The 20,578-nt window shown below is 34.7% G+C and overlaps 1 protein-coding gene and 1 long non-coding RNA gene across 4 annotated transcripts in view; one reads left to right on the top strand and one right to left on the bottom strand.

The window, feature by feature from the left end:
- The window catches only part of LOC123684847 (kinesin-like protein CG14535), a 477,561-nt gene that overhangs the window by 430,915 nt on the left and 26,068 nt on the right, over positions 1-20,578 (bottom strand). The gene's annotated exons all lie outside the window — the stretch shown is intronic.
- LOC123684850 lies at positions 19,642-20,226 on the top strand. Its single transcript, XR_006748201.1, has 3 exons — positions 19,642-19,740; positions 19,845-19,906; positions 20,020-20,226. It is a non-coding gene; the product is annotated as an uncharacterized LOC123684850 (long non-coding RNA).

The raw sequence follows: 20,578 nt of genomic DNA, 5'->3' as shown, positions 1-20,578 counted from the left end.
ACCTGCTGCAGGCACAGAAACGGCTCAAACGGCAATCGGCGTAGGGAGGTTTATTAGTCTGGAACACATCCCATATCCTGGATTGAAAGTTTGTTTTTGATAAGCGATATGTGTCGGTGTCTTTCAGATCTGTCTCTTCTCTGTCAATTCTGCGTTAGATGGTTGGTTGTAAATCATTTTTTGTTTATAATAGGATTCCATTTTTATTACAACCATAAGGCTATGATGAAGTTTGACGTTATTGGTTTTTGAAGGGTCGATAACTTATATCTACAGCTGCTAAAAAATGTATCTTGAGCGACTAACAAATTGGATATACCCAATTGGAATATTAAATTTGTGTAAGTGTACTCAGCTCTACAAAGAAAACATTCATGTTTTGGCATAACCTCATGGTAAAACTTCCCCAGATATAACTGATTGATGGGAACAGGGTGTATCTAATAAATATTGCTATTGTTTAGATGCTGTTGAAAAGGAGTGATTTTGTGTAAAGTTTCTAATTATTTTTGTACTTGTTGTTAACGTTAAGGTAAAAACATAAGTTCGAACGGCCAGGGTGTTCTGGAAAAACAAGGTTTTCGGACTGAATAGGTGACAATATCAGCTTCCACATGGTCAGACAAGTTGGGGTATTACAGCATTCTGCGTCCACCATTGATTCGACGCTCTATTACGGTTTAGCACTGAAATTTTCTTTTTTTTTTTTCGACACAGTATCTTTAGGCTCCATTAGAGCTACATTTTTGAATCGTTTAGAAAGTTCCAGATTGATGATCGTTGATAACTTTACTGGATGTTCAAAATGAGACAATTCATTGATAACGCAATTATACGTTAATTTCAGGATTATTACAAATGACAGAGCCTGTTTTTTTTTTCAAAAGTATTTTAGGAAACTTGAATGTCGATAGTACCAGGTCGATGATTAGAGAAATTGAAGCTAGAGTTCCCCAAGGATCGGGCTGCCCAATTTGCAGATGACACCGCTATTTACTATCACAGTAGAATGCGGAAAACATCAATTACTAGGCTGTTACAGATAGACCTAGACCTAGATGAACTGATAGAATACTTTCAAAGTGAATACGACGAAAACAGTTTCAATCCACATCTGAGGAACAACAGTAAAGAAAGAGAAAGCAAGAAACGTCAAAATAGAAAATCAGACAATTGAATGGAAAAGCAGCAAAATATCTGGGAGTAATTCTAGATAAAAAAATCAACTTTAGCAAACAGATAGAAGAAAACAGAAAAAAGGCAAGGCAATTGTACAGGAGACTAACGGCTGCTCAACTCGAAAGGTAAACTGTGCTTAGAAAACAAGCTGAATATAATAAAAATAGTACCAATACCAAGCATTAGGTATGCGGGTATAACCTGGTATAATACGAAAGACAATAAAAAAGGTCAGTTGCAGAGTACACTAAATACAGTAATCAGAACATTCAGAACAGCGGTTGGCGCCCCATGGTATAAAAGCAACCAAGAAATCAGAGAAGAATTGAAAATTGAAACTATTGAAAAAATAGTTAACAAATAAAGAAAGAAAACAATAAAGACGCTGAAAGAGCATGAGAATAGGAAAATTGAAAAAATACAGATATCGAAATGATATAATAATAATAGACTTTATTCACCAGAAATCATCATTACAATTCACCATGAAATTGGGAAATGTCAAGGAAAAAACAGAAAATACATAACAGTGAATATGTTAAGTTTGACTTATTCCTGACAAAAAATCGAAAATAGTGTAGGGTGTAGGTGGAGTACTGTTAGGGAAACGAACGCTGAACAAACAATCAATAATTGAACGAAATTGGCATTATACTTTTTCATTTTGAGTTCAATAAAGCTCATTTTCCAACATTCAAACTATATCTGAAGTCATTAAAAGTTAATCGTTCATAATAAAAATAATAGTAAACTAATATTGGAAAGCCATTGGGCAAAGTTGGAAAAGAAAGAAATATACAAGTCTAAAGCGTCATTCATAATAAAACAAAGCACTAATTACGATTCATTTTCTTATTATTCATTCATCCTCTGATTATTTCTACCGCTTCGCATTTACCGATAAAAATATTATCATTTCAAATCACAAGCCTTTCATGAACATACATTAGGTTTCCTATTGTGCTCAGCTTTCCATTCTAAAACAATACCAAAGATTCAAATTGATATCGATAGAACTCATCAAAATCAATACCAGATAGACGAATCGCATAAGGCACTATGTACTAACCATTTAGGCCAAGTGAACTCAAATCTTCATTTGTTGAACTATTCAAATCATTTCAGATAATGAGAGTTTCATGAACCTACATTACGGTCCCTAGTGTGTTTAGTTTGTGTTAAAAAATCAACACCGGATATAGAAATCGATATTTTACATAAAGAAAATTATTGTCATTGGAATATAGGTATCGCATTTAAGTCGATTGGACAGATACTCGAATCCCATAAAGCACTATGTACAGATCAATTCGGGCCACGTGAATCGAATTCTTCCTATGTTGAACTATTCAAACAGATCTGTCATGTTTGCCGATCATTTGGTACACTCTAGGACATTCAATAATATTTGTCGATGCTAACAAACTCTGATTACTCGGCGGGGTACACAATCAACCGACGTCTCATTGTTGTTAACAGGAGAATAGGTCAGGACCGTTGCACAGGTCTATGGAAGTAGAGAATAGAATTTCATAGGGTCTACAGGGGTCACGTGTAATCCACGTGACTTACAACGGCACATGTCAGAAGCGCATTGTATAATTGTCGGCAGACGTTCTTGCTGCACACATTTGACGTTGCTTCAAAAGGTTGTTGATTGATCTGTACCGTATCCAATTTCGAAGATAATCCTTCTTTAAAGGGATACGCAGGGCGTCAAGTTCAATTAGAGGAGGTAATGTCAGCATTATCGAATCTCCTTTTGGCAGATTGAAGGATACACCAATAAAGAGTCTAGTCGCAGATAAAGAAATTTATATTCACTATTTAGTGAATATTAAATCATGAAAAAAGTGAATAATCAGTGATCAGTGATCACAAATTTTTATATGGAACAGGCGGAATCTAATACAGCAATAGTAACAAAGGTTTTTTTGTAATTTTAGCAATTTCGATGCGTTGTTGAAGCGTGTATCGTCCATTTATTAGTAATAGCTTTGTTTTCATTTGTCAAAGGTCAAAAAATGACAGTTTCAAAAGTAACAGCTACCCAGATAGCAGACTATTCAGAATAAAACCCTTTATTGAAAAACCCTATCAAAGAGATATGCAAGATGTTCCTCTATTGGATAAATGTACAAACGAAAATGAGAGATTCGTTGGGCATTTTCAAGGAAAAAACTCCTATGAACATGGACCCGCAAAACTCTTTGGTTTTTAGATACAGGGTGTATCTTGTAGTCCAACTTTTTTGTAAAGATGAATAGTATATTCTTAAACAAGTTGCAGAATGGGCTCCTATTCCAACACGAATGCGAAATTCGAAAACGAGCGACGAAGGAGCGAGTTTTGGAACGCATGAGTGTTGGAATTGCCTTCTGCAACGAGTATTAGACGATATTTTCTCTATTTCAGTCAAGTTTTGTGAAATATTGTCGAAATTCGATGAAAAATTCAGATTATATATCCCAGTGACTTTTGTATTGTATCTTGGCAGTTGGTGTGACTGTTACGAGAATTGACAGATTACGGAATTTGAATATGAATCGTATGTTTCGAATTTAGACATAATTTACAATTACACATTATATTCGTGAATTATGTCTGACGAAATCGATTGAACTCTACCAGAATTATGAGAATTTGCGAATATGTAGCAAATCATTTCTCTATAACCCCAAATTATATTATATTGACAATTATTGACGTTTGTTGAAATTTAATAGGATTGGAAGTCAGCATAGACAACCACAAAACGAAAAATATATCTGAAAACAATGCTGTAATGAGTTCATTACAGCACTGTTTTTTAGAACTGTAATGAACTCATTACGATACAGAAATAGAGAAACCAATTTATCGAATCGTTATGATTCATTGTTACAGATCAGGTAAATAAGTACTAAAACTAAATATTGTTTGATTCAATCAGTAACTAGATGTTAATGATAATTTGGATTTTCCTCGGATTTTCATGAGGATTTCGGTAGAATTGTTCAAAATTTTTATTTCGTAACCCATAGCAGATACGATAAAACTCCAAGATATATCAAAACAATTATCACTAAATCAAAGTACCTGTTCTCATTTTTTTAAACCACCTAAAATAAAGTTCAGGAGTAGAAACACGGGCACTGTTACAGAATAAATATTTCCCTGCAGATTTACATTCGAAATCACCTGATGTAAACTCTTTATAAAACATATAAGCCGAATTTGGGTTGAATATTTTTTGTGGAGTGCAGATGCTATGAGAAGGGAACTTAAAAAAAAATCGAACTTTAACACCTTGTATCTCGAAATCAAAGCATTCGCGGGCCGATATGTCTAGAACTTTTTTTTTAAAAATTGATTCGAGTTGGAGATATATTTCTAGGCGATAAATACATATTTATCAAATAGATGTACTCCCAACTAAGATTTCACACAATTATTTCATTTATTATTTATGTTATGTTATTTATGTTGACATTAAATAACCTTTACCAAGTAGACCCATTGGAATTGTATGAAAATTTCCATTTAGATGAAGAATAACTGTTTGAAGCTTCTTGCAGTATTCAATACCTCAACGACAGCATATGCGAAGGTGTTAAGATTTTGCTTGTAGATATTACTCGACAATTTCAAGCTCCGTGGGAAATTACGTATTGATCAGAAACATAGGAAATTTAAGCAGTATATCAAAAAAAACCTAATAGTCCAGTGAGAACATAACCGAACGATCTAAAAAGTTACAGCTAACACAAAAGAGGAAATTTTATGTGTTTGAAACCAACTATAGAACGCAGGAATACGTAAATGGTTATGGCTCTATATGTAACAAAACAATGAAAAATTGATTTTTATCTTGATTGGAGGATTTGAACCCTGATACCTCTTAGTCACTTTTGAGCTAACAAGTGTTGCCCACTGGTTTCGGGGACAGTATATATCTAATTATTTTGGCAGTAACTCCTTGTGTTTCACCCAGAACTAAATTTATAAGACAACATAGGTACCACATGTATTATCGAAATAACGCTATTATTTTCATTAAGAAACGAAACCATAAAACCGTCGGTTTCTGTTTAGACTCGTTATTACATTTTCCGAGAACTAACCTCCCAAACTCTGTTCTTATGTGCCAGAGAAATGGAGCAGTAAACGCTGCTGGATTAGAAGAATGCCTTTAATCTTTATAATTTAGATTGTTGGCCGTAAAAGGAAGCCTGCACCGCTCCGAGGACATGACTGGGATTTATAGCCAGTCCGATACCGCCAAATCTGGTCTGCTTTTTGTACGGTTTAGAATGACCAGTATGCAAAGGCCTCTCTTTGTCTCGGCTGCAATTCGTTATCCCGATGTTGATTTTTGTGGTGGAACGACCTGGGTTTTTCGGATTTCGTAGGGTTCAACCAATTTATACAAGCGAAGACAACAGTATTTCGGAGTATTAAAATATGGTGAACAATTTTCACAATGTTCTATACAGAAAGCAACGGTTTTCTTTGATTATATATTCAAAAATGAATGAGGTTTTGTTAAAAATGATGAGCGAAAATGATTATTAAAGTGCAAATGAGATGTTCAACTTTGGAATGTTCCACAATAAGATGTTGATCCTTAAGGGCGAAGTCTTCAAGTTATTTTGAGAAAAAAGCTGATATAATCCTTTGTCTTATACCTCTTGACTTTGGGTTTTAAAGTTGTGGAAAAAATATCGTCTATAAGCGCTGGTTCACCGATCAGATCATTTTGTCACAATATCTGTAATTTTCGAACTCTAAGCCAATATTGATGGCAAACATAGAGTAATAAACATAGATAGAGGGAGTATACGCAATTTTTACATGTCCCCAACATGGTTAGATTACGTGACAACGTAATCCGATAGGATTGTGATATATTTTCAAATCCACAATTTTACTCTAGGTATAATAATAATAATAATCTTTATTGTCTGTATCACCCAAAAAAATACATAATCCAATTAATAACTAAAATAATTCTTAATCTGGGAGAACAACAAAAGGCCAACAGTTATCAGAATTCTATAAGGATTCTGTTCTGGCCGTAAATTAATTTGACATTTCGATGACATAAAGAACTAAGACGCTTGCAATTCAAACCTCAAGATACATAAGAAAGAAAGTGACCAAAGAAGCAAGACCAAAGGCAGCAAACCCGTACCAAATTACATGTTTTCAAGAAACAATGAAAAAAAGTAAGCAAGCAGCAACAGCAGTATCGTAATGAAAGTATATTTTATTGAATGAAATATATTTATTTGAGTGATTCCCGATTAAATATGCAAATTTGAATATTTGGAATCCGATATTTTTTCTAATTGTCGAATTTATAATAAGCAGAATATCTATTATTATTTACTGAAATTTGCTGAAATCCAAGGTTTGGCCTATTGTGCTCTCCTAGTGTCATCGGTTTTTTTACGTCGTTTGGCGCGCTTGAAGTTTGTTTTCTGAAGTTTTCTGATATATTTAGGTAATTATTTCAATATATTTTGTGTTAATATGAAACGTTGATTCACTTTGGGACATGAGAAGTGAGTTCTTTGTGGAGAAACTCGCGAATTGAGTGAAATATAGTATCACTGATATGTTTTCATTTCCGCGCGCTTCATGCCAAATTTGAAAGTTTATGTGGGGGACAAAATTTGCTTACTGAAAATGACATATCCTCTCTCTATTTATTACTCTGAGGATTGAACTTATATCAACAAAGAAAAATGGTCAAGAAACAAAAGCAGTATTGACTACGTTTATTTTCAACAAGACGGCTCAATTTTGCAAGAAAAGTTTTGAGCCGTGTTGATTCTTGAAGAGGTGATCACAATTGGCCACCGAGATCTTGTGATTTAACACCTTTAGATTTTTCCTTGGGACCCCGAGAAAGATAACGACTATGCTAATGCTTCACAGTCGATTCAAGACTTCAAAGATGGAATTCATGAACTTATCGAATACGTACAACGGCAAATAGGCGAATTTGTCATGGTAAATTTCATTAAAAGGATAATTTCGCTGCAAGCGTACTCGTGGCGGCCATTTAGCTAATATCGTATTCCATCTTTAATGGCATACCTTCGTCTTTACAATGAAATAAACATCCTTGACATATATGCTCGATTTTGTTTTAATAAAAAGTGTTTTTTTTTGAGCTATAGATGGATTATTCGATTGACATGAATTTTATTTATCCGCAAGATAATCTTGTGGCATTACATTTTAAATATGATTTCTGGCATATGACCGGCAAAAACAAGGCGAATGTTGTCTTCCAAATGATCAAGGGTTTGTGGCTTATCCGCAGAGACCAATGACTTTACATAGCCCCACAGAAAGTAGTCTAGCGGTGTTAAATCACAAGATCTTGGAGGCCAATTCACAGGTGCAAAACATGAAATTAGGCGGTCACCAAACGTGTCTTTCAATAAATCGATTGTGGCACGAGCTGTGTGACATGTTGCGCCATCTTGTTGGAACCACAGCTCCTGGACATCATGGTTGTTCAATTCTGGAATGAAAAAGTTAGTAATCATGGCTCTATACCGATCACCATTAACTGTAACGTTCTGGCCATCATCGTTTTTGAAGAAGTACGGACCAATGATTTCACCAGCCCATAAAGCGCACCAAACAGTCGGTTTTTCTGGATGTAACGGTGTTTCGACATACACTTGAGGATTTGCTTCACTCCAAATGATGCAGTTTTGTTTGTTGAGGTAGTCATTCAACCAGAAGTGCGCTTCATCGCTAAACAAAATAAAATGGACGTAGTGCGCGATACGTATTCCGCACAGAACAATTATTTTCGAAATAAAATTGCACTATTTGCAAGCGTTGTTCAGGCGTGAGTCTATTCATGATGAATTGCCAAACCAAACTGAGAATAAATCACTTGACAGCTGTTAAATCGGTCTCCATCTTGAACAGTTATGCCAACTTAAAGTTATATACCTCGAAAAAAAAACACCCGTTATCAAAATGCAAATTCTTATTGAAAAATTCTCCACTTCTGTGTTTTCCGACATCAAAAAAACCATAACTGAACTTGATAAGTATCTCGTTGAACTGATACGTAATAGCTTCCGTCGACTCCATGTCAATGCTCTTCAATTTTTTCCGATGAAATTTGATTAGTCACATAGTTTGTTCAATCAAAATTTTTTAGTGTTCTGCTGTACTCGATCCCTCTCAAAAATATCCAATTACTTCAATTTTTTCCTCATCCAGATGTCATATACATTTTTTTTTCGCGATGGATCACGTTAATTGGTTTCGAAAAAGGTCTTTCCCAGGCATGCAGCAGTTCGCTGCAAGGGAATGTATACTTTCAGATATGCTGACATAATTATGGGGTATTTTGTCAAGACCGCAAACAGAAGCAATTAGTTCACAAATTAGTTTCGTCCCGTTATCATATGTTGTCAGTTGAGTATATTATGAACCTTACATATTTCGAGATACAAATGAGATACAGATGGAACTGGTTTGTTCGGAAGGTACCTAGTCATTTCTTATGAGTTTAATAATTTATACGATACGCGTCCAAGACATGGTGTGAGAAATAATTCCTAGGATAAACCCAACGTTATAGGTGCATATTATGGGTTTATTAAGAGTTATACCTATAAGCATACAGGAACATCATATTTCAAACCTTTTTTGTTATTAACCACGTTACATTCTCGTGATCTGCCAAAGTTTAACTACTCCTCTCTCCTCAGCGTTTTTGAGATTTCACAACTTTTCAAGATGAGTGAAGCAATCTCAAATGTTCCTTTGATTTAGCATCCTTTGCAAAAATTCGAATACGTTTTTACGTCTTTATTTTATGAAAACGAATTTTCAGCCTTTGACAAGACCTTTTTGTATTATATTTTTATGTGAAAATACTAGTTTTTTTCATATTGCAAAACATTTAATGAATAAGGACAATGACGAACTCTTTAAAATGAATAAATAGTGAAAACCTCATATAAATCGATGATATCTTTTTCTTTCTATATTTCAATAGGATTCTTATGAAAATTTAATAATTCCCTGTGAAAACAAATTTGAAAACCCGTTATTTCTTCCTTTTACGAAATATATCGTTTTGTTTGAAACATCTAATGAGTTTGGCATTTATTTTGGAGTAAAATAGTTATTTGTGCATCTTGTTAATCATTTCAACATAGTTTTGAGCTTTATGTTCGCCTAGAAAATTTTCTACAGCTGCAACAAATGATGCCCAAGCTTCTCGTTCAACTTGATTGCATGTACAGATTTAGCGTCCGAAATATATTTAAAATCAGTTCCAAAATCCGAAGCACCAAAAAAATTTTTTTTTGTGGCCCTGTGTATTATCTCTACTCTCTAGTGGGGTCAACGTAGTCCAATTTCATTTTTCTCTCCAAAGATTAATTTTATCCCTTATTCAATTAATAAAAGAAAACATCGAAACCAACGTCTTCATACCCCCAACAGTTCAAATGAAGAAATAAGATAAAAATTTATGATACTCTTCATAGTGCATCAGTCAGAATAAAAACAGCATTCGTCGCCTGGCACTGCTGTTTTAAATAGTCTTCAATTAATTCTCCCCCACCAATCTCCTAACTCAGAGGAGATTAATTAGCGCCAATAAAATTCAAACATCCAAAATAAAGTATCGAATTCCAACTTGGATTGTAAGGGACGATTTAGTACAGCCACTAAATTGTTTGTTTTCTTTTCGTTGTCATGAAATGGTGGCCTATAAAACGACCACACCGTGTGTGGGCCGGTAATTTCGATGGTTTCGCACACTCGTGTAGTGTAGTCATCCTTTATTTGCAGAATTCGAAACAACAAAACTTTAATAGCTTGTACATCTCGTGACGAATTGTTATTGAGAATACATTGTGAACTTTTTCGATAGAGGATCATGAAAGTCCCATTATTATATATTGTGAAAACAAATAGAACGTTGATACAACGTTTTTCCGTTTTAGAAAAATTGGTTGATGTCTGAATTAATTGTAATAGCATCATATACTAACTTAATAGGAAACTGCAACACCCAGAAGGAGCTGTTTAAATTTCAAATTCTTTTGGTAAAACATAGATAGTATAGCAAGAAGTAATTTGAGATTGAATTTGTGAAAAAAAATCGTGAAGGTTTTTCATGTGAACAATTTTTGTTACTTAAATATTGTAGTCGTTTTTTGCAATTTTTTAAATTTTACAACAAACCATCCGTTCGAGGAGATCCAAAGTCGATGATTAGTTGATGTTAAAATACCTAGAACACGTGTACACGGAATTTTCGCCACCTAAATGAATTTAAAAGATGCCGAATTATTGGTCTACGGGAGGCGGGGTTGTCATTTCGAGAAATCGCTAACCGTACGAACAGAAATCCAACTACTGTTATGAGATATTGTCAAGCGTGGTTTGATAAGTTCAAGATCGTCGTCTAAGACTTAGACGGCCATTAGAGACCGATTTGCTATAACTCGATCTTTGGTTGATGAGTGGTTAGGAGAACAAGGCCATCCTGTAACTGTCAGAACGGTTTACCACCAGATAAGGTCTTTTGGACTGCAGCATTATCGACCCCATCTTGTGTTACCTATGACGGTTGAGCATCGCCGGCAACGATTACAATGTGCAGAGAACGTCAACATTGGAATGTGGAATGGCATCAGATCGTCTTTTCTGATGAATTTCGATTCTCCCTGGGTGCATATGATGGCCGAACAAGGGTTAGATGACGTCGGGGAGAAAGACGTGAACCTAAGTTTGATGTTGGGCGTCATGTACATCGGACACGCGGAAAGCCACGAGGTGGTAACACCTCTTAAGTAGCTCTTCGTGCAACGAATCTACTATTACAAGGTTTTCCTCTCGAAATGAAAATTAATCTGTTTCGGCATTTTCCGAAGGCCTTATGTAGGCCTCCCTGTATAATTCCATCAGACCAGACAGTGATATTGTCGGGTGGAAATATTACTTCTTTTTTCATTGGCCTTACTTCTCGAAATTTCAAGATCGCAAAGAACATACGAAAATATTTTTTTGTTTATATATTTATACAATGATAGAATTAAAACTTTCAATTGAAAGAAAATTAATAGATGAAAATGATGACAAACGCTCGACGGTTAAACGGAAAGATCCTCGAAAATTTTAATTCTTTTGCAACTTTAAGCTCTTTTCCTCTCCGATTATGACACAGCATTCAATATGGTTTGATTCGGAGTTAACTAAAAGAACTTGTCCCGAATGGATTATCTTCGTGTCAATCAACGTTATCCGAGGGATTAAATCGAAATTTATACTGTATCTCATTAAGCACTTCTAATTCCTGAAAGATGCTATATTTGAACATGTCTCATCAAGATGGCAGAAAGGATTACTTGGATTAGTTGGTTCATGTTGATATGCTACTTATGACTTGAAGTTTTCAGTAGTATTTTATTAGGTTTTCATGATTAATAGTGGAGCCTTTTTACTATTACGATCGTGAAATATTTTCTGAAAAAATCGTGCGTTGGCTTGATGAAGAGTTTCCGGGGTCTGCACCAGGAAAATCAACCATCATTGATTGGTATGCTGAGTTTAAACGTGGTGAAATGAGCACCGAAGACGGCGAACGCAGTGGACTCCTTTACAGAGGCTGTAACCGAAGAAAAAATCAAAAAAGTCCACAAAAAAATTTTGAATTACCGTAAAGTGAAGTTGATCGAGAGAGCAGACATTGTGAAGATATCATCTGAACGTGTACATCATATCATTCACGAATATTTGTACATTAGAAAACTGTGTGCAAAATGGGTGCGCGCGAGCTCACAATCGATCAAAAGCAACAACGTGTTAATAATTCTGAGCAGTGTTTGAAGCTGTTTAAGTGCAATAAACCTGAATTTTCGCGTCGATATGTGACAATGGATGAAACATGGCTCCATCTTTTCACTCCAGAAGTCGATCGACAGTCAGTTGAGTGGACTGCAGACGATGAACCGAATCCAAAGCGTGGAAAACCACAACAGTCAGCTGGCAAGGTTATGGCATCAGTATTCTGAAATGCGCAAAGTATAATATTCATTGATTACCTTCAAAAAGGCCAAACCATCAATAACGATTATTATATAGCGTTATTGGATCGTTTAAGGGATGAAATCGTTAAAAAACTGCCCCATTTGAAGAAAAAAAAGTGCTATTTCATCAAGACTTTGCGCCGTGTCACAAATCAATGGAAACAATGGCAAAATTGCATGAATTGGGCTACGAATTGCTTTGCATCGAACGTATTCGCCAGATCTGGCCCCAAGCAACTTTTTACTGTTCTCAGACCTCAAAAAAATGCTCACTGGAATTATATTTAGCGCTAAGGAAGAAGTAATCGCTGAAACTAAGACCTATTTTGAAGAGAAAGACAAATCGTACTACAAAAATGGTATTGAAATCGAAATTGAAGATCACTTTAATCGCCCTTGAAGGCAACTATGTTGAATAATAAAATCGAATTTTGCCAAAAAAAAAGTGTTTTACTATGGTAGACCGGGGACTTTTCACTTGTCCTATTCATAGAGAACGAATGAGACAATACTTCATTGCTTAAAACTTTTGGATCTCATCAAGTATACACAATATCGAGCCCAACAAACTTTCCCAGTATATACAATGTCTGACCTCAAAATCTATTTCCACAGACGCCATACAGATACCAGCCATTCACAATAATTAGAGTCACAGTTCCAGAGACTCTTGCACAGCTTTTATTCTCTCTAATTAAAATTAACATGCAGGAGCGATGCACCTAGGGATTCTTAAAGTCGCAGCAATTAAAATTTCAAGATTATAAACCGTTTCCATTATGTGTATCCGTTGCGAGTAAACTTGTTTCGCCAAGATTTGTATATACATACTGGGTTTCCTTCATACTTTCGGCGCTTTTAATTCGTTTATGACAGTTATGTTCGCTTTGAGTATGTCGTAAAGAAAGTCTTTACGACGAATTGGGTTAGGAAATTGATTTCATGTGCGATTTTAAGGCCGCCATGGGGATACGAAAATAAGTCAGGTTGGAAAGGAGTTCACTATATGGAGCTCGTAGAAAAGAGTACGCATAAACATTATTTGATGATCACTTTGTAGAATGGATTCCTCTCATATGATATTTACAAAGCCAGATGTATTTGACGGAATAAATATTTCTCCATTCTGAAATAACGCAGAGCAATAGACGTTTTGGTGCAGGTGATTTTCCTCCTGGTTATTGTTTTGGGAAAAATCCGAAAAAGACCTCAGATTTTGTCTATCAAATCTTTATGTTAGAGTTATGTAGAGTAAAGAAATGTTATCGACTATAGGATTGAGACAACAAAAATTATTGGGATAAACAGTCAGGTTAAAATTAGAAGACTCTTTTTAATTCATTCGAGCTTTCGCTAATTGTTTTATTAGCATCTTCAGGAATCTACAAATATATTCAGTGATATTCTCTTGTTCAAAAATCTACAAACAATAAGATGGAACTCACGATTCAGTTGAGGTTATACACGCCAAGCCATATCGAAGTCAATAATTATTATAATCAGTACTAATTCCAGTTCGAAAAAAAAAAACCTAGATTTAAATAATTTAGACAAATTTACATACCTGTGTATTCAATTATTACTCAAAACTTTCCTCTTATATTACTTTCTAGCTTGAAGTTTATCTGGGTAGCGTTGAAGTCTCCAACAGTATTCATCTTTGATTTTATATTGGATTTACTATACAATCTTGGATTTAGAGTTACATTTCTTAATTGGATACAATCAAGTTACATCCCAAATAGAACTTTTTGAGTCGAAGAACAAGATACGTGGTATAGAGATTATGATTTGACATTAGGAGTTCCACAGGGGTACGTATTGCGACCTTTGTTATTTCTCCATTTCATTAATGATCGTCCAGAGCTTCTATGGTAGCATAATTCTTATTTTTTTTATCGACAACACTTCATTTGGTGTCGCAGCCAGGAGTACTGAGAAGCTTGCTCTTATATGTAGTACTATTATGATAACTTTCAATTCTTGATGTCATAAAAATGCTCTTATTCGCTTCTGGAAATCGGCCGAACATAGTAGCTATGTACTATTCGTATTGTAAATGTTATATTTCGGTTATTCACAAATGTGCAAAGCATTCAGGTATGTCGTAATTCTACTATCCATACCAAATTTCATCATATTCAGACTAATAGAATGCAAAATATTGAGGTAACTGGAATTTCAGTTTTGCGAATACGGAATGCGTGTGTTAAATCCAGTAGAATTGGATTTTTTGAACCTCAATTATGAGCCGAAAACCCATAGCGATTTTGATCAAACTAATAAAACATGAAATATAGAAGTCCTGAAAATTCCACGTTTTCCTAAAATTCATGTGGAATCACCAGCAACCCAATCCGAACACACAAATTCTATAGAAATTGAACAAGGAGAAAAAAAGAGATGGATAACATTAATTCCATACTGATGGGCACACACGAAACCGAAGTATTCGTGATTCCAAAAATGTATCACATGTTGATTCCAATTGGTACAGGGTGGACAAAAATTAAATTAAATCTAAGCAATAATTAAAACATTCACGAAAACCAAAAATATTGTAGTACTAAGCTGTCATTGAACACTAATTAATTACTAAACAATTAATGGCATTTCACAAAAAACTAGACGACTATGTTTTTAAATTGATAAGAAATAATTTCTTTCATATTCTGTCTGCTAGACCACAAGTACTAAACATATTTGGAAACAGCCCATATTTATTAATCTGAAAATGTAACAAACTGCAGGGTGTTACATTCAAACCAATTACAGCTAGACAATAAGTATTTTTGATAATATTGTTAATTTAACTAATAAAGAATGTTACTTTATGTGCACACACAAACTTATTGTATTTTTGTCCACCCTGTACCAATTGGAATCAACATGTGATACATTTTTGGAATCAGCTCAGCTAGAGTAATCGGAAAATTGGGACAAAATGGGGGAGTTCCATTCAAAAAAAATGACGGTGACGTCATTACTCGAAAGTAATTCACCCTGTATATTAGATTATTACTTCAAAATACGGTAAATTAAAATTATAAATCGACTTGTTTCAGGAAAATTTCTTAAAATGTTCTGTTTAGCTATAAAAATGAATTTGTTCCATACTTTTCGGACACTACATATAACCAAAACTGTTAAGCTTCACAAGAAAGCCAGAGACAATTCGGGAAGGTATGAAATATCAAGATATTTTTTCAGTTGATCCTTTCATGCAGGAATTGTACGCCAACTTGCCCGTCTCTTCTCAATATAGTTTTATGGTTTCCAAGGATGCAACTGGCAAATAAATGACGACTGATTTAAAGCTAATATACAGGGTGAATTACTTTCGAGTAATGACGTCACCGTCATTTTTTGAATGGAACACCCCTATTTTGTTTCAATTTTCCGATTACTCTAGCTGAGCTGATTCCAAAAATGTATCACATGTTGATTCCAATTGGTACAGGGTGGAAAAAATACAGTAGTTTTGTGTGTGCTCATAAAGTAACGTGTAAGATACTTTATTACTTAAATTAATAATATTCTCAAAAATACTTATTGTCTAGCGGCAATTGCTTTGAATGTAACACCTTGTAGTTTGTTACATTTTTAGATTAATAAAAATGAGCTGTTTCCAAACATGTTTGGTACTTGTGTTTTAGCAGACAGAATATGAAAGAAATTATTCCTTATCAATTTAAAAAAAATCGTCTAGATTTTTGTGAAATGTCATTATTTGTTTAGTAATTTATTGGTGTTCAATGATAGTTTAGTATTACAATAGTTTTGGTATTCGTGAATGTTTTAATATTAGTATTATTATCATATTGTATTTTTGTCCATCCTGTACCGATTGGAAACAACATGTGATACATTTTTGAACCAGCTCAGCTAGAGTAATCGGAAAATTGAGACAAAATGGGGGTGTTCAATTAAAAAAAAAAGTAATCCACCCTGTATATTAGATTATTATTTCTTCATTCGGTAAATTGAAATAAAAAATCGACGTGTTTCAGGATTATTTCTTAAAATGAATAGAATAAAATGGTCTGTTTAGTTGAAGATGAATTTGTTCCATGCTTTACGGACGCAGTGTACCTATACAGGGTGTTTCCTAATCATGCGGCAAAAATTCAGGGGGTTGTTCCTTGGACTATTCTAAGAATATTTTGTCCTTTGATGATTTTTGAAAAACCTATTTGTTTCGAAGATATAGGGGAAACAAAATTTCAGATAATAACATTTTATTATGAAAAATTACATGAAAATTCAACTCAACCTACAAAAACTGTTGAAAATGACCACCTCTAGCCAGCATACAAGCATCCAATCTTCTCCTCATTGACTGCCGAACCCTTTCAAAAACACCAGGATCATTTCTTATTAAGTTACACCCAGCAATGATCCGATTTCCCAAGTCTTCCACATTTTCTACTGGAGTGGTATAAACTAATCATTTTAGATGGCCCCATAGGAAATAATCTAAGGGGTTTAAGTCCGGGGAACGAGCAGGCCATAAATGAGGTCCACCTCTTCCAATCCAGCGATCTCCGTATGTACGCATTTTTATTTAAACTATTATTAATTTTAAAAATATGAAAAATGTTGTTCGCCCTGTATCTTCGAAACAAAGAGGTTTTTCAAAAATCATCCAAGGACAAAACATGCTTAAAATAGTCCAAGGAACAACCCCCTGAATTTTTGCCGCATGTTTAGGAAACACCCTGTATAAGTTTCCGTTTTCCACGAAGACACCACATATCCCATTTTACTTGGTTTTCTCCATTTTTTGAATATTCATTAGTCCCTCATATGTATGTTTATGTATATGTAAACTTTGACGATGAATATATATTATATTATCCAATTTCGTCTCGAGATGTGTATTAACGAGTATTCAGAATCCCCTAACACGACTGCGAACGGAGACTTCTCAGCAGACAGTTCAAGTCTGCTTTCCATCCGTCAAAACGATAAATCTGATGGATTAGATAAGGAATCTGCGTCAAGACCCCCATTTGCTTCCGCTATTCACCCCAACAACTCGTTCCATGTCATGCCCTCGCCCCCCCAGATGCACTCGACATCCACCTATATGAATATTTCCCCATTTTTTCGAGTGAAGTGACTCGAACACAAAGCCCTGATTGTAAATAGCCCCGGTGTTTCTAACAACTCATAATCCAAAGTGTACAGGCAATAACAAGCCTGATGCGATGACAGGAGGGTGGGGGGATGAATGGGGGACACGACTGCATGCTGTTGGTATGGATCAATTTCGCGAGTTGGGTTCGTTTTGTTCCTGAGTGGATTTTTTCTGGAGATTTTAAGATTCAGTCATCCTATAATATTTCTCTAGGCTGAAGGACTTCGGTCAATGGCCAATAAAGAACAGTTATTATAAATACTTCTCTAATTCTATGGAAAATCCATTCATTCTTTATATAACCAAATCGTGCGGGAATATCTCAGTTTCACAAATATTTCATGATTATATCTCATTATTATAATATGCTGGTACTCGGAATTCTCTTGCCACAGATATATTTACATAGGCGTACAACTTTGCTTCCGCCATTTTTTTCCGACATTCGAGGATTTATTGTAAAAAACTGGTTTTACATTTATTACTCAAAGTTTTTTTCGATCGCTGAACACTACTTTCTCCCATCTTTCGGACAGCGTCGAATCCTGCGTTGAAAAAACTGGCCATCTTTTGAAGCGATTTACGAATCAATCCAATTCTTTACTTCTTCATAAGACCAAAAGTACTGGTCAGCCAGGCCGTGTGTCATTGATCGAAACAAGTGATAGTCCGAAGGAGCAATGTCTGGAGAATACGGAATATGTCTAGACCACTTTCGCAACATGGGGTCGAGCATTGTTATGCGGTAAAATCACTTTATCATGTATCTCGTTACATTGCGGCCGTTTGTCTTTCAATGCTCGACTCAAACGCATTGATTGCGTTCGATAACAATCGCCAGTGATTGTTTCACTCGATTCTAACAACTTTTAATTCACTACGCCGAGCTGGTCTCACCAAATACTGAGCATGACCTTGGAACCGGGAATAATCGAATCGGCCGTCGACGTAATGAGACTATTTTTCGTCTTCAATCTCAATGCGATGCTGAAATCCCTTTCGTCTTTGCCTTGTAAGCAGCTGTTCACAATCGAACAAACGCCGCTCAACATCTCTCGGCTTCAACTCGTACAGCACCCAATTTTCTTGTTTCTGAATCATTTCCATGATTTTCAGGCGTTTTGAAATGGCTTGTTGCGTCACTCCCAATGATCCTGTCAATTCTTGTTGCCTTTGACACGAGTCTGGATCAAGTAATACCACCAATTTTGCATCTTCGAAAACCTTCTCTTTTTCACCATGCTGGTCTTCGACGTTAAAATCACCGTTTTTGAATAGTTGAAACCACTCTCGGCACGTTCTTTTACTAATAGCGGCCTCACCATAGGTATTTGAGAGCATTCAATTTCTTCATATTAAAGCAGAAAATTCAAACCTCCCGCAAATGAGAGAATTTGGCTCGTAAGTTGACGACATGTTTAATCGAGAATAACTTTATGATGCAGACACAAATCTTTTCAAATAACTAATCTTATTGTATAACATCAACGATCTATTTATTTTGACTACCACTTACCGCTACAGCCATCTACTGCAAAACGGCGGAAGTAAAGTTGTACACAATATTTCACCACTTTTAGACCAGTCTGTAGATTCTGAAATAATTTAAGTTTATTCGCTGAATACCTACTGTCGATTCTATCAAAATTTGAATCTTTCTCTCAGCCAAAATTTCCAAGAGTGATCGGCCGCTCAAGTACTAGATACTGTGTCAGCCTGTATACTTTTACTATGTATTATACAATTTGTTGCAGTCATAGGAAAATAATATTACTAACTCTTGGGTCAAGTGTCGAAAAGCATAATTACCAGAAACAATAAAAGAGTTAATCCTTTCTCTAGCTTTATCATGGGAAACATAGGTAACATTGTCCCATGGGATAAACATTTTTTTAGCGTTTTTTAAAATAAGGTTAATTCGAAATAAGATGTTAAATTCACCAACAGTATTCGAAATTTTTCTACAAAGGGGAGGACGAAATCAGTGCAAGTCATGTAGTGGACCCAAAATTCATAGTATTTTGATAAAAGTCATATATATTTTCAATCTTCGAATATAAAAAAATCAAGATATCTGAACATGTGCTTAAATAATAAATTGATTCCAAAGTGGTTGATTTTGAGAGATAAAATGGAATCGATTAAAATGTTATAGTTTCATTTCAAATTCAATGAGTTATCATTAAAAAAAATTGACAAAAATAATGTTACATGAATCATTAACTTGGCTATAAATATCTCAGAATTACGGCAGCCTTATCTTCATTGAAATTTCCAAACTACGAAAAAATTTATTATTGCTCATAACCTGATTCCACAGTTTGAGTTAAACATCAGATTAAATATAAAGTTGAGGTAATATATGTTTGAGATCTTCTACAATGATGGTTGTAGCACACATTTTTCTACAATTCTAAGTGTTATTCCAATTGGTTTGAGTATTAAATTTTGATTTGCAGATATGCGGATTTACATTTTTTTTGCTGTCATATTTCTACTATGTTTCACATGTGAGGCTGCTGTAAGTAATCAATTACAAGTTTAGATTTCAATAATTTCTATGAAATTGTTTATATTTGTGCTGAGAATAATCAGTCGCATACTGGAATAATTGATTGTGATTGATATTTTCAGGCTGTTGAACGACTGGGTGGTGTAGTAGATCAATTTATTAAAATATTGGTCGAGTGTCTAGCCAAAATTCAAGTAGCTTTTCTAGATTCCATAAAGAGGGGGAATGAAATAGTGAAGCATTTCTCTAGCTTTCTAGCATTAGGTCCTCGGATCTTGAATTAAATCCAAATTGGAATGAAAGAACCAATAAAATGTTGGCAATATTGACCTTGTATTGATACCTTTCCCTTTAACTTTGTTATGCATTTCAGGATGGTTTTGATGATTATGTCATATGTATCTTAAAAATGGTCTTGTGAAGTAAGATTCAACAGAGATTAATTGCAAGTCATTTTATCACGATAGCATCGAAAATAATAATAATATTAAGAAAACAGGACTCATGATGTACCATATGCAAAAATATGCTCTTCTTGTTGGAATCATCATAAGCAAGGAAAACATTAGAAGAAGAAGGCCCTAATGTCTCATCAAGTTTATGCACACTTGTCCAGTAAGGGTTGAATGAATTTTAATGAGCAATTGAACAATATAAACACAAAACGTGATCACCAATAAT

Source organism: Harmonia axyridis, chromosome 7 (genome assembly GCF_914767665.1).
Source record: "Harmonia axyridis chromosome 7, icHarAxyr1.1, whole genome shotgun sequence".
NCBI lineage: Eukaryota > Metazoa > Arthropoda > Insecta > Coleoptera > Coccinellidae > Harmonia > Harmonia axyridis.
Note: the sequence above shows the minus strand (reverse complement) of the source record. Positions and strands in the feature narration are given on the sequence as shown.